Below are 14069 nucleotides of genomic sequence, written 5' to 3' on the forward strand. Positions count from 1 at the left end.
ACGTATTGTTTCGATATTGAACTTTTTCGGATTTACATTTTTAACGAAGGGTGGTTTATTGATTTTTTACACGCACACGCCACAACGACCTACAATTGCGTGCATGCGCTGTGAGTACAATATTCTCAGTTGCTCGCAAAGGCATGCAGAGTCTATTGCCTCAATGCTTTGGATTAGGGTGATTTCCAAGTACTTTGTGTGGGTGATTCTTAGCGAATGTGCTCACAGTGTTACATTGTTATTTTCATCCTTTATGTATTTGTTGTAATAAGTTAAGTGATGTCTCTTCGAATAGGAGAGCAAATAAAGGTGGTAGCTCAATACACGCTTGCTTTGTTGGTTTTGCTTTTACAACTGTCAAAACAGAATAGAAATGTAAAGTTCATACACTACTTGGTAAATGGCAGCATTGTCTCACGCTCTTCAAATCTCTCTCTTTAAATTGTCAAATAACGCAAAGTTATATTTGACAGCGCTTTTTCAGTTTTCCTCACTACATTTTAATGCGTCACTTCGTTAGCTACAATTGGTCATAAACGCTTTCAAATTAAAGCAGAGCCAGTAAAGCAAGTCAATGCTAACGCCTTAACTACGCCATTCCCCGCAAAAGTATTTGATATCAAGTAAAGATATCGTATACTTGTGATCGCTTTCCTACGAACTGTCAAATTCAGGATGCGACAGCTACTTTGTCAAATTTGCTTAGAAGTCAACGAAGAGACATAGTGGAAGAAAAGATATAATAATAATAATAATAAATAATAAAATAATATTACCAAAGCAAGAATCTATTAAAATTTAAAAATCACCTCCACTTTCTCATGAGATATCTTTCATTAAATTTGCCTTTAGACGGTTGTTTCCATAACTCTACGAACGGGTAGTCCGAAAGAATCAGCTTTACATGCTCCTCCTCCTCAATAAGATTTTATATTTTTTTCAGTGGCTTAATTGCATTAACATAGCTCAACGACATAATTAAAATGAAACGAAAATATTATCTATCTATTTAATTGACTCTGGCTATGTGAGCGTCTCCATAAAAAAACAAGTATTCAGCTGTCAAAGCGCAGCGAATGCCAAGGCGACACCAAAATTGCGTAAAGACGAGCCTTAAGCATTTTGGAAAATAAAATATGTACTCACATAACCGCAACTCACTGATTTACAATAACGGCAGGGTGAACCAAATGAAATTATTTTACAGATTTTGAATTGAAATTGTTTTTAAAATAAGTGAATATATGCCTTTTATACCATATGAATCCGAACTTATCAGATTTTACTAGATTTTACCAAACTTTATTTGACGGATCTCCGTATGCAAAAATCTAGAAACGATAGTGCGTTTAAGAGCAAAATTGAGGTTCCCTCTTTTTCAGATTTTACCAAATAAAATATTAAGTTTAATGAAATTTTAATATTTAGTAGGCATTTCTTTTTGCCTGTTTAAGTCATTCATGAAGTATATTTGGCATACAGTTAACTAATTTTTTAGTCACATTTATCCGTAATAGCCTCAATAAATACAATACTACCCACGCCTGCCGTTGACACGTATCCCCACACCTACTCCACAATGTTTCACTGTACATACTCAATGTATTTCTTTTTTCGAATTCGGTATCGGGTTTTCTCCAGACTCGAATCCTTCCATCCGATTGAAAAATGTTGAACTTACTCTCGTCGCTAAAAATAACGTTGCCCCAGAAATCAAGTGGCTTATTTTTATATTGTTTTACGAACTCTATCCTCTTATTTTTATTAACTTTGCTGATGAGTGGTTTCCTTGGAGCCATTCGCGAGCTATACCCGGTACGTTTCAAGGCCCTGCGAACTGTTCTATTTATTTTTCTTGTTATATGGCGTTCATCCGGTTCCGAAAATTGCGGTTCCTTAATGCCCTGGCAGCACTTGTGGCGATTCAATGAGATGTTTATCACAACCAAGGATATATTTACATAAAAATACTCAATCTCATTGCTCTACTTAAAGAAAATATCTTTATTAATTATTTAACGCTTTAGGGGCCAACTATGTGCATAACATCGACGTTGTATTAAACAAAATGAATAAAACTAATAACATAATGAAATATTAAAAGTGGAGAGTTACACAATCATCTGCATTGCATTAGCATCAGCATTGTCCATGCGAACAGCTTCATATAAATGTACATATGTGTTCGCCCCCACCCTGTTGAAATTAAGCTGAAGCGAACCCAATTGCAATCTAAAGCTGTATGGGAACGACCCTTAAATATGAGCGCTTTCGTCTGTTATAATTCAGTTGAAATTAATGTATGGTTTTTGTGTTTGCCATTTCAGCGCTTAACGATAACTGATTCAGCGGTAAAATGTAACAATTTGATATGTATAAAGTTATATTAAGGGCCAGTTCTCAGTGCTAATTTAACTATGCTTTCCTATTAAAATAAATTAAAAAAACCAAATTTCAACACAGTTCAACTAGTACTGAAAAGTTGGCCCTAAATACTTGTACAAATACATTCGCATTGGGACTTGTGCAGTAAAAATTGTGACAGAGTTACGAACAAGATATTACTTTCCTAATGCTTATTAAAAGGCGTAAACGTTTAAAACTATAATTTATGTTTAGACTAGCTTTAACCCGCAGCCCCGCTCGCGTAGGAGTAGTTTTGAGGGATATTACGATATGTATTTACATATATAAAAAAATTACAAACAATAATTTCCTACAAAATAATTTCAATCAATACCCGGACCGTTGCTATGTCTCGTTGAATAAAATCAAAACAACCAATCAGAAAAATATCAAGCTAAATTATTTTTATTAATTTTCTATATCAAACCGTTTTTGAACTTTGCATTTGGGTCATAGTTGAACAGCTTATGCGGATTATGAAGCCTAGAGTGTGCTATAAATAGTGGGAAATAGTAAAAACTAAGATGTTTTCGATTAAATTTAAGCAATTATTCGATTATTAGTGGCAAAAGAGAGTGGTGGCGCGGCCTGGGGGCTGTGGGAAGGGAGTTCCATCATAAAAACATGCCTATAACCTTCATTGGGTGAAAATATGAATGTATAAAAATGTTTACGTCATTTGGTGTTGTCGATTCGTAGTGATGCGTGGACAACGTACAGTCATTGCCACGATCAACCCAATTTTTAAGCACATTTTAGATTGTTTGGGCTCCAATTTCATGAATGGCAACTTCGATTTTTTGTTTTAAAGCATCAATCGTCTCTGGATGGTTCGCATAGCATTTGTCCTTAACGGTTCCCCACAAAAAATAGTCTAACGGGCTTAAATCACAGCTCCGAGGCGGCCAATTGATATCGGAATTTCGGCGGATTATTTGGTTTTCAAAAACGGTAGCCAAAAGTTCGAGTGTAACTTTGGCAATGTGACAAGTTGCACCGTCCTGTTGAAACCAAATGTCGTCCATATCATCCTCTTCAATTTTTGGAAACAAAAACTCGTTGAGCATGTCACGGTAACGCTCGCCATTTACTGTAACCGCGGAAGATGAAGAAGACTCACCAATTTGGAAATAGGTTTTCAATATTTCCCAATTTTGTTCAAGCGTATAGCGTCCCATTTCGCAGATGTCAAACCATTAAATAAATTATAAACACATTTGACATGTCATTTGTGTTACCATTCTCAAAAAAATAGGTGGTTCAAAAAAACGCTGTATAGCCCACCCTGTATTTAGAGGTCGAACTCTCTGTCAAATCACAGTGTTCACATTCTTGTAAGAACGTCTCATCACAATCGTCATCATAGTGAGAGTATTCAGCAAATTGATCTTTTTAGTCCTTGCTCTTACTAAAGGAGCAACGACCCTAAAAAATTACTTGTAGGATGTCAAAATTAACCTTTCTAGACCAGACTAGGAAGGATATTTGAGCAAAAGTCAAGAATTTCCGAATCAGAAATTGCAAAAAGTATCCATTTATCTCAGGCAAAATGGACCAATCCGCACCTTCGAGCCGATTCTTCTTTAACCAGGGAAATGGTTCACTCTGGACAGAGTACAAAGCGCTTAATTCTCGACCAATGTTAATTTTTTCAGTCAAACGCAGCCGTAATGAAGGGAACAGTCAAATGACCTTTCACCAGTAAAACTTCCTTTGATAAGGTTAAGTAGCCTGGCGGTTACTAGTGCGGCTAATGCAGCAAATTTCGCAGCAGTTTTTAGTATTCAATATTATTATTATATTTAAATAATAAATATTACAATATAATAAGTATTAATTAAGTAATAAGTATAATAATATTTAATTTAATTTTGTAAATTACTTTTACTGAAGTTCTTCTCAACATATGTATTTCTTTGATACGTTAGTACTTAATTCAGCTATGTCTTAATTTCGATATGATATATTTCTTTTGTTTTTTAAGCTTAATAATCACGTTTGCTAGTAGCTTGAGACAAACACCCACCAGAGCATCAAACAGATGACAAAGCAATAGTTTGTAAGTATAGGGCATTCCCCGATGTTTCATTTCCTCCACAACCGCTTTTAAACATAGTGGGAGGAGTGGATACTATCGATGAAGTAAAGTCTCCATACGTCCACAGGTGTGGAACCTGTTATGAAACTATGAAATTATGTCAATAAAATTTCCCCACATACCAATTGTGTGACGGCACATTTAATAATGTTTCTGACATTTTAGTTTCAGTCTCCTTACAAAAAAAAAACCCCATGTGCGGTTAGTTAAGCGGCTTGAGACTTAAGGGGTTATATACCTTGTGGTCCGGTGAAATTAGCGAAAGTTGGGTTTTTTTTAAAGATATGTAGCAATAATTTTATTGTATAAAAGTTTTTATTATTGGATATTATAATGTTTAGAGAAAAAAAAAAGGCTTTGTTTGTGTAAAAATATTTAAAAATGGCGGAGTTATGGCGTTTTCCCCCAAGACCCTTTTTTTGGAAGAGGCTTGCGGTGGACGCGATTCAAGTCCACCAAGTCAACTGAAATCAAAAAATCGAAAAGATTTCATTAGTATAGGGTTATATCTTCTTAGTGAACGATCAATATATTAAATATTTTGATTTTTGTGAAAATAGGAACATGTTTTTAAAAAACTCCACTTCTACAGTCCTAAAATTGGCATTAAAAAATTCATATCTGCAAAATAAAAATTTATACATAAAAAGTTGATCGTTCACTAAGAGGCGACATCAATTACGAACAATTTAAAAAAAAAATTATAAAAATCGGATGAATACTTTTTTTGCAATCGCGTCCACCGCAAAAGCATTTTTGGAAAAACACGTTTTTGAGATAATCGCGTTTAAAGTTTCAAGCGGCGCATGAGGCCGTACGCTGAGGACGTGACGACGCACAATTTAAAACGCTGTAACTTTCGATCTATTGCTCAGATCTCTATGAAATTTTTGGAAAATGTTCTCAAGGGATTGTACTTTACGATAAAGAAATAAAATTTATTTTGATTTTTTTGAAAAACACAAGGTATATAACCCCTTAATCCGATATTCCAGGTAATTACAAGTGCAAATTACTTGAAAGGCAGGGTAGTCTCGATATTGTTTATCTAAACAAGGAGCAGTTTTGAGGTTCTACTGGGTGGCTGTGCTGGAATAGGAGAATCTTACAACCTATAGATGGATACAGGTTGTTATGGCTTCTGAAGCCAGCCAAAATAGCCTAAGTACATATTTAGATCTTGGGGAGCCTAATCAGGGCGTCCCAGTAGCAATCTTCGAAGATTTTCTCATCATCTCTACAGATCCCTCATAAAATTGTTATAAACCAAACTAGATAATGATGTAACCGATAATCGAATTTATTCGAATTTATCGCGTCCTCCTGCCTAGATATACATAACAAGGGCTCACAGCCAACGTTTGTAACGGCTAGAAGGCAGGAGGTGATTGATCTAACCCTATCAAACTCAAAACTTGGGTGGTCAATCAAGAACTGGAGAGTCCTTGCCGAAGATTCGTGCTCGGACCACAGGTACATTGATTTTCAGTGTGGCAAGGAGGCACAAATGCCATTTCCCTCTAGAAACCCAAGAAAAACAGACGTTTAGGGAGGCGTTGCGGGACCTTGACGTTACGCCACCAAGACTTCGAAAAGAACAGGCCATTGAGGCGGCTGTTGAGAAACTCAACGCTGCTCTAACCGAATGTTTTGAGTCAGCCTGTCCAATTCGACCTCTCCCTAGCCGGACTCCCGTTCTTCGGTGGAATCGAGAGCTCCAGATGTTGAGGCGTGAGTCGAGAAAACTTCTAAACCGGGCCCTCAAGACTAACCTTGCAGAGGACTGGGAGCGATACCCTGATGTTCAGAAGAACTACAAGAGACTTATTCGGGAATCGAAAAGAGCCTCATTTAGGGAATTCTGCAGCGGTATTGAATCTCTGAGTGACACGGCGAAATTAGTTAGGATCCTGAAAAGGGACCCAACTGCAAAACTGGGGTCTGTTAGGAAATCTGATGGCTCGAATTGTTAAAAAGGTCATGCGTGGAAAACGGTTTTTGGGCAAACGGTAGTTGGGCTAGAATATTTGGTGAAAGTATACATGTACAAGTATGTATTTGAAATATACCCACGGTACATGAAAAAATATGGATCAAGGGGAAAGTCTGCACCGAAGCTTGCACCTCTGGCTTCACAGATGGTTCCAATATGGAATCGGGAGTCGGAGCAGGGGTTTTCTCTAAATCAGCCCAAATTTATCTATCTCCTTTAAACTGCCGAATACTGCTAGTGTTTTCAAGCAGAAGTCTTTGCGATCCTGCAGGCATGCAAAATGCAATGGAGGTTACCATTTAACCCCTATTGCAGAAGCTATGGAGACCTTTCAGAGAAGGAGACTGTTGAGCACTTTCTCTCTAAATGTCTGGGTTGGACAACTAGACGATTAAGGTCACTGGGTGCTCCTTTCTTCGACAGCCTGGGGCAGTGCGCCAACCTAAATCCCATCAATCCATTATATCAACAGCTCTGGCTGGCTGATGATATCTGTCTATTGGAGGTCTCATAATGGTACCAAAACGGCGCTTTAATGCTACTTGAGGAGAGCCAGTCTATCACTTCAACCATTTCACCTACCTACCTACCTGCAAGAAGGAACATACATACATATATCCTTTCCTTACTTGAAAGGTGTAAATTAATTAACAATTTTATTTTTCTGACAGCTTTAGGGTCAGCTCTATAGAACGCATTTCTTTGTAACATCTCAACCTTACGTAAAGTTGACCGCTCAAAATATGAATAAAATATAAATAAATATGAGTAAAATATTACCCAGTTTGCGTAAGATGCTCCTCCAATAGATGGATTCATACAGTAGATGAAATTACATATTATTAACATTTAGTACCCCTTCACGACCTATGTATGACAAAAATATATTTAAAAAAATAATCCAAAAAGTTGATAAAAAATGTTTACTACTTTTATTTTATTTAACACAATTTTATTGATTGTAATTATTTCATATTAAACATGTATCCGTATTTATATTTCACACCTTTGGCGCCAGTTTTATAAAAAAGGGTATGGTTAAATATATGTATAGGTGCTATATATGTATGTATGTATGTATATATTTGGTTTAGTTGTGTACTCTTTGAAAAACATATGTGGCATTTTTACGTGCTTAAAATTATTTTTTAACTAATAAATGCGAAATTACTGATTACACTGATGTGACGATACACGCATTTACACATACATATACCCGTACATATGTGCGTAATATTATATATTGTGAAACTTAACTCACGTAATCATAGAATGCTTATAAGGATATAAAAGTAATATTTAAGTATGTGCTGATTTATATCACAATGCTTTATTTAAATAAAATTAAGTACTTATATTTTCCTTTTAATTGTAGTAATAAGAAAATTGTTGTTACTAACTACTTAAAGAAATTTGTGTAGTTACCTAAAATTTGGTATGCAATTCAGTCTTCTATGAAAAACACACGAAATAATTTATTAATTAATGTCTAGGTAAATAATTAATAAACTCACTGCGCCCAGTATTGTGCATAGCGCATACAACTTTTTACTATTTTTAAGGTTAGCAAAGCTAGAGTTTTAGACCAAATAAAATAGTACTTCTATTTTGATAGAAAATCATGGAAATATCGTTAATAGTCGAGTTTATTATTCATTTTGAAAAACTTTTAGAACTTTAGAAAAACTACAATATTTTTTCGGGTGATATTTTTTGCTATTATCCGTATTGATACACACATAATATTTATGTAGGAATTCTGCCCACATTAATGTCTCGACTATTCATCGCTTACCACCTCAGTCGTCATAGAATCAAAATAGGCACACCAATAAGGTGCATAGCAGTACTGAAGCAGCTGATTTGACTTTCTTAATTTTATGCGTTTTCTAAATTGCTAAATTTTGCTTATGCTTTACTTTATTGCTTTCTGGGGAATTCAGGCACCAACAAAATATAATGTTCTTACTCTACTACTGTTACCTTACTGATTTACCCTTCATCAACATTAAATCCATGGAAAATCGATCAAATCCTAGTAATTTTATTGTAGAAACAGTTGAGAATTTTTAAGAACTTTTGAGAGATATGCTTCTGTTCATGTACGGATCGAACAAACTTCTAAAACTAAAAAAGTCGTGCCTCTCGTTGGTGGTGAGTATCCTAACCGCATATTGTCCGTTATGTATTCATGCACTGAGATTTAATATAATCGAGTTCCTTTCGCGTAATTTTCCCGCTCACTATCTTTAAGCTCGATTAACTTAACGAAAAATTTGCATGCGAAAGCAATAACAAAGTTATCGAGCAAGCTTCGCCGCTAGCGAGTATGGTCATACCTCGTTAGACTGGTTTAAGCACTGTCGCGAAATTGAAATTTGAAAAGGGCGAGCCAAGGAGCAGCAGGAGATTTGGTAGCTCCTAAAACACTCAGGCTAAAAAGCCCATCGTATTTAAAATTCTGGAAAGAGGGTAGATAGGCAAGGAGGGAAGGAGAAAAGTATCAGAGAAAGAGATAGGAAAGAATAGAGACAGAGATAGAGATAGTTAGTCCTGTGAGAATTTTCCAGATTCTTTGGCAAATCTGTAAATATCCTCCAGTTTTAGAGAACGAATATTACTCATTCTCACGACATCGGAACCCAAAACTCATAGCCGTGCTTTAGCAAAGGCAGGACAGTCACAGAGAAAGTGCTCAGTGCTATCCGCCTCCTCCAAGCACGACATGCCCATTAGGTCCTCAATGATTCCCATGGTGGTCATATGCTGATCGTTCACACACATGTAATTTAAGACCGTTCTATTCCCGCGTTGCCAAGATATGTTCATTTGTACTAGTAGCTTCATCTATTAGCGACTTGCTAAAGCTTGGTGAAAAGAAGAGGCCTATTATATTGTATATAGGCAAATAACTAGATGCGATTCTGGCGACTATCTTGACTTTGACAACTCTGTCGATGTTACAAGATAAACCCTTTTAGGAATGTGCAAAAAGGGCTAAAACTTTGCTTACTTCTAAAGTCAAGTTCAGATGTAAACTTCCACGTCAGCCATACACATACATTTTTTTATTTTGTCTCTTCTACTCTCTCTTATCTCTTGTTATTTTGAAAAAATATTAGATTTTTATGTAATAGAAATATTACATCTATAGAAAAAATGTGTTTGTATAAATACAACAGGTAGTGTAAGATACTACATATTATAATTAAGACTAAGGTTGTATTCTATAGTGACTCTCGCTTTAACCATTTCAAAAGTACTGAACTTTATTTATATGCAAGAATAGGGGAAGAAATTACTCAAATGTGTTGCGCTGACATTTATAAGTATCTTATCACTATGAGTATCTTATATTTTAGAAAAAGTTGCCAGCTTAGGAGAAAAAGTTACCTATGTCTTGCACAATACTGTACGCATTTTAGTTTATACCATGTTTTAGTAATTAAATTCGTATGGATTGCATTTGAGTGTCACATAATTTTCTTCATTTAATATTAACAGTAATAAAGGAAGTTCCATTAAAACTTATTTATTTCTTTGGTTAATTGTGAGCAATATATATAAAATATTGCAAATGCAAGTTTACTTTAATGACACTAAAAAAAATATATATAAAATTTTCGTCCCTTCACTACATACTCGCAAACAGAACACTTTTACATGGCAAATTTATTCTTAATTTGGCTGTTTGAACTTCTTAGTTGTTGCATTGGAACTATTAATTTGAAATTGTTTTTTGTTGGGTTATTCGTTTTTTTTATTAATTAGTACTGTTTTACACTATTCAAATATGCCACGCTTGCACTTAATATAAACTCACACCACTCCTTTATTGCGTTAATTACACTTTTGAGTCTTCTTTCCTCTACTAAAATGTTTAAAAAATACTCAAAGCTTGGCTCGTATAATGTTTCGTTTCTGCATATCGATGTATATAATGGATGAATAAAAGCTTAATAGTCATGTGTGCGTGCAATGCATACTTATATAGTAGGATGGTTAGAAAAATCAAAAAAAGATACTCTACTACTCATTAAAAAAAAATAAATCGGACGTGAAAACTCCCAAAATAAAAAAATTGAAGAAACAAGAATATTTATCTTGTTGTTTCATCTTATTTTGGTGAGAAACTAAGAGAAGAGATGAAATAATATCGATCTGCAAGCATTTAATACCAAATTTACGGAAAAGTGCATTTTTGTTATATAGTAAAATACAAAAAATTATTAAACAGGTGTCTCATTTTTTGGCCATTTTTTTTTTACCCATCCTAATATATAGTTTCAATACGTTTCACGCCACACAGATCTTCTAGATAATAAAAATATATATATTTATATGTGCCTGCGTATGTACTTGTATATATAAGCATGTATGCAACATATATAGATTAAGCGTTAAAACTGATTGGCACTTCCTAATAGAGGTGGAAAAATATCGATGATGCTATCGATATATCAATGGCTTGTTGTTTTAAAAAATACTTTCTATGACTTAGGACTATCGATACTATCGGAACCACCTATGTAAATAACTATCAGACATCAATAAAAAGTTGGCCCGTATGAACACAGCCTAAAGAGGTTGATTTAAACACTTAATTTGGAAAGATAACGGGTATATATGTGCGAAGACAGATTAACTTGAGTAGACTGCAACAATTGAGCGCGTTTTTTTCCTTCGTAAGATTAAAATGTGATTCTCCACCAAACAAAAAACAAAATAAAATATCCACTGTTTGGAATTACTTTACAAAGGCTTAGGAAAATAAATCCATAGAAATTTGTTCATTCTGCAAGAATACTTTCAAATCGAGTGGAAATACTAGGAATTAATGAGATTACTTGCAGGGGTGCTTAGTTTGTATGCCTTCAAAAGAAAAAAGGCAAGCCGCAGCAGGTTCTATTACGAGTGAGCAAACGGCTGCAACCATTCAGTATAGTGAATGATAGAGGTTTCACTCGTTTAATTGATGTTTTAGATCCTTGATATCATCTTCCATCTAAAACAACTTTTAAAAGCATTTCATCGAATGAAACATTTAATCGATGAAACACAAAATTAGAATTAAAAAATAAACTTAAATCAGTGGAATACGTTGCAGTTAGTTTCGATTTATGGAGCTCGCAGGCTATGGAGTTCTATATGTCTGCTATTTGTCATTTTATTGACAGCGAATTTAGTGTAAAATGCAAAATCTTGTCAACCAAAGTCCGGCTTGACCAAACAAACCATTCTGCTGAAAATATTGAGGCATCACTGTTTGAAATATTCGTAGATAGGGGGTTTGAGCGAAAAAGTCATTTGTATTGTCACAGCTAATGCACCTTTAATGCTTAAGGCTTGTCATCTTCTGAAAAAGCGGCATCTGCCAAGTGCTGCACAATCAGTTAACTTAGTTGTGCAAGATTGTTTAAAAATACAAAAAGTTTTCTTAGTTTTAAAAAAAGTTTAAGATATTGTAAGATTTTTTAAATCAAGCACCACTTCAAATGCAGAACTTTTCGCAAAGCAATCCATTGACAAACCTTTAAAAGATATTCAAGAAGTTTCAACCAGGTGGAATAGTTGCTATGCAATGTTTGTTTGAATTATTAATCGTATTAGCTTCCTACCCAATTTTTCGCAACGCATCTCTGTCCATAGCCATACTACGGTAGTTCGGCGCTTCTATGGTTCTTAGACCGTCCTCAACGGCATCTTGCCATTTTTTTCTCGGGCGCCATCTTCGCTTTTCGTCACACATGCGTGCATTCAAAACTTTGCGAGGTATATATTCTTTCATCTGGCATTCTGCAAACGTATCCTAGCTATCGGATGCGCTGCGATTTACATTTGATTTGATTTTCAAATAACAACAATTTTCTAGTTCAAAGAAAGTGGATTCATCTCTTATAATCCCACTCATACGTGGACTACATTACAGCTTCAACAGCTTTCTAAGGATATCAATACAATATTTTAAAACCAGTAGTAAAACGATTTTTTCTCTGTGAAGAACGAACTCTGCCCTGGATACGTACAATACCTATTGTACCCATACTTCAAAAAAAGGCTTTAAATTGAAGAAAATGCTGAACAAGCATCGAAGGCGTTGGAATCCGAAATGTTAATATCTGCTTTTTTGAAGCTAGCAAATAACAAAAGTACAGAAACATAATCAGTTAGTCCTGAGTCCAGTCCTTTATAGTATTAGGTTTCTATGGCAACGAGTAACCAACTAAAATATTAGAACACTAACATTGACGGCAATTGACACAAAAAAAAACAATATTTGCAGCAGCTCAACTACAAATATAATTCTGATCCATTAATGTTTTGGAGGCTAACATAATGAAGGCAAATTTTCAAAACAGATTATTAAATATCTGCTCTCTTATAGCATAACAATGATTTGCTGTTTGAACCATTACCATATTCTACAAGGAAATTGACACCTTAGCGTGCCAGTTTCATCTGTCGAAGAAAGAGGATATTCAGCAAGACCCGGTTAATTATCAATGATAGGCGTCCCAAACGTGAGGTAACAACAGTCGACAAGCTGATTTTTCACAAAAAAATACTGTTTTGTAAATACATACATATGTACATCGCCAAAGCATAAAAAAAATTAATATAAAGCCATAAAAACCTTAATATGTTGATTTAAATTTGGTCGATAGTATCGATATATCGATGGAGGGTGTGAATACTGACGGCAAATATTGATAGTCAATACGATAGTTTTCCACCACTACTTTCTACCAATATCTATTTCCAATAAATGATTATTTCTCTATGCATATATAATTTCTGTAGACATAAAAACTTGTTTCTCAATACCTGTCCACTATTTTCAAAGTCTTTATATGTATAGAAAGCCGATTTATACATATAAAGATGGCTACTTATAAAATTTATTTTTTCATATTTCTTTACAATTTTTTTTTAATCAACTGCACATCGAATAATTTCTGAAGATTTATACGAGTATGTGCACCTTCTACATAACCTAAACTGGGACGCTTAACAATCATCCGTTATTATTCTATTCTCCGCATGTCTCACTCTTTCCTGCTAGCTACAACTCATGGACGTTAATTGAGGTAAGACGAATTTTTTTAATTAAATATAAGCCCAATTAAATATGTGGAGTAACCACAAAATAATAATAATAGATGCCTACTTCTAGTCTCCTTAAAAACTTTTTCAAAAGAATCCCGCTCTCTAACCCTAGGCTTTTTAATAAATTACTAATCGGTAGTGAACCAGGGTATTTTTTTCGACCTCTCTGACCTTGTTTATTATCAAACAGAGTTAGAGTGATACTTTGTAATACAATTTTCCAATGCATTTTCACATCTCTAAATGCATCTTGGTAGTATGTCCAATACTTCTAATTCCCGTGGCATGCCTATAACTGTCCTGATTATGGTGATTATAGTAGCTCACTTGACGATACTCATTCCGATATTGCTGCTTGCTAGAACGGGGTTCTCTTCCTGCCATGTTTTGCTTAGTCGATTGCTCCAAAGTTCTATTTCTGCTTGTCATCAGATCAAATTTGTTTTACCATATATTGGCTCTTTA

The sequence above is a fragment of the Anastrepha obliqua genome, chromosome 3, assembly GCF_027943255.1.
Source record: "Anastrepha obliqua isolate idAnaObli1 chromosome 3, idAnaObli1_1.0, whole genome shotgun sequence".
Taxonomy (NCBI): Eukaryota; Metazoa; Arthropoda; class Insecta; order Diptera; family Tephritidae; genus Anastrepha; species Anastrepha obliqua.